Source organism: Perognathus longimembris, chromosome 24 (assembly GCF_023159225.1).
Source record: "Perognathus longimembris pacificus isolate PPM17 chromosome 24, ASM2315922v1, whole genome shotgun sequence".
NCBI classification, from domain to species: Eukaryota; Metazoa; Chordata; class Mammalia; order Rodentia; family Heteromyidae; genus Perognathus; species Perognathus longimembris.
In genome coordinates, this window is record NC_063184.1 from 2,929,022 (window position 1) to 2,931,602 (window position 2,581).

The window sequence follows — 2,581 nt, forward strand, 5'->3', positions numbered from 1 at the left end:
TACAAGGCTTTGGATTGTAGACTTGCACATAACTAGTTCACCACGCTCAACTTTCTGAATAGAATGGAAAGGGTTCTTCCTGCTGATCCTGGGCCTTGAGGTCAGGGCCTAGACCCAATCCCTGGGCTTTTTTGCTCAAGCCTGGTGCTCTACCACTTGAGCCATAGCTCCACTTCTGGCTTATTGCTGGTTTATTATACATGGGAGTCTTATGGACTTTCCTGCCCAGGCTGGCTTTAAGCAGAGGTCCTCTCAGGGATGAGCCATGGACGCCCAACTAGAATGGGTAGTTTTTGTTGTTATTTCATAGCTCATCAAGAGACTGAGATTTTTGGGCCTTAGGATCACACATGTCTGTAGGGGGCTTTGGCTTTGTGGGACTCAAAGAATGTTTAGCAGTAGAATGCTGCCAAAGCAAATCTTCCTCACTACTGTCTGATGGCTCTCAATGTTGCCATGTCAGAGCCTCACCTGATTTTTAAAGTTCTAATAAAGATTTACGTTCGTGTAGCCAGAGAAAATAGAACTGTGAAGAAGACAGAAACATTTCCTGTTCACACAGGGAAAGGAGCTGAAGTCCCCAGATGATTTCATGTGTCCGCATGTACTCCTTCCAGGGAAAGGCCATCCTAACAGTTCTGAGATGATGTGTACACTTCACTACATGTGAGGAAACTGCAATTACACGCTTCTGGGAGAAGGGTTTCTTTGCCCGTGGCTGGAGGACAGTAATTGAATATCTGCATGTCACCCAGCCAACATCACCGAGATGAGAGTCTCCCAGACTCCTGCCTGGGCTGACTGGGAGCCAGGATACTCAGAGCTCAGCTTCCGGAGCAGCTAGGATGACAGGCTTGAACCACTAGTGCCAGCTTTAAGTACAACTTTTAAGTGAATGACACAAATTATGTGCTTGTATCCAGTTTATTTCATTTAATACGTATGTGTGCAGAGAAGACACTTTTTGGACCCTAATTTCCCTGGTGAGTTTCTTAAGTCTGATTCCTTTCTTTCAGTCTATGTTTATAGTTCATCATTTCAATTCAGATGAACATTTCTATGAATCTGTAGCATAATCACATCCTGTGTAATGCTCTTCCTCCTAAGTGCTATGAATTTATCACAAAGTTACTCGTGATTTTGTTGTGACCATTAAGTGTCTTCTGATTTCTCACTAGACCACAGGCTGCAGGGGCTTTTTTGGCTTCTTTGTTTAATGTTTGAAGTGAAAAAGAGAGAAGACTGCTTCCTTGAGTACTTGGTTAACATAGATTCAGACAGTAGATCTAAATCAGATTATAGCACAACTCAAGTTGTAATTTAAAAACAGAAATTGTCTTATGTTTATGTTTTCATTGCCAGCACTTACCTTGTAATTACACTAGCCAGTGATAATGCTTACAGTAATTTAAAAGTAACGTGGTTTTCATGCCCCCTCTGGCTTCGATCTGGTACATACCCTATTTCATGGAAAAATCGCAAACCAAGGCTTGCAAAGAAATTAGTATATTTATAGTCAAGTTTTTCTTTTTATCTAGATTTGTAATTATAGAGATGCAAATTGTAGGAATGCCCTCAAACAATCACTACGAATATACATGCAAACCTTACTGGTTATTCAAATGAACCAAACTCTTTCATATGGAAATAGGGCTGAAGACTCTAGAAAAAGATTATTCAGCAGTTAATGTTTCCAGTCATATTTAGAAAAAGGCTAAAGTCACCCGAAGTGGCCTCATTTTCTCCTATGGTTATTTAAGTTCTTTTCAAATACTGGAATATTTTATCTCAAAATACCATTGATACCTTTGTATCTGGAGGAAGCTATATCAGAATGAGAAATGGACCTAGAAGTCTGAAGCATTTTTAATCCTTGGATTCAACAGTTCAGACATAACTGAAAAGAGAAAGTGAGAGGGAGTTTCTTGGTTTAAGGGAACATTTTTATAGTTGTTCTCCAATGGTGAATGGCTGTAATCCTAGCTACTCGGGCTGAGATCTGAGTGTCTCCGGTCAAAGGCAGCAGGGGCAGGAAAAGTCTGTGAGACTCTTATCAGCAGTTACTCACCAGAAAGCTGGAAGGGGGCTGTGGTCAAGTGGAGCTCCAGTCTTGAGTGAAAAAGCTCAGTGACAGTGCCAAGGCCCTGAATTCAAGCTCCAAGACCAGAACAAGAAAACAAAAAAGAGAGAGAAAACAGAACATTTCACGAGAATCCACTGAATGAGTATTATCAAAAAATGAAAAGTAAAAAACATGTTTGAGGATGTGGGGAAAGGAACTCTTACACACTTGATAGGAACCAAATTAGTCAAGCCATTACAGAAATCCCAGAGAGGGTCTCCAAACTCAAAGTAGTATGACCATTGATCAGGCAATACGGCTTCTGGTATACAAGGAACTAAGGGAAGCACATAATAAGAGTGCCTGCATGACTATGTTTATCAAATTGTGATGCACAAGTTATAGAATCAGCCTAAGAGCTCAGTGGTAGATGAATAAAGGAAGTGTGCTACACACAAACACACACACACACACACATGCACTCACACACACACAGTGGAGAATTATTCAGCCATAAAG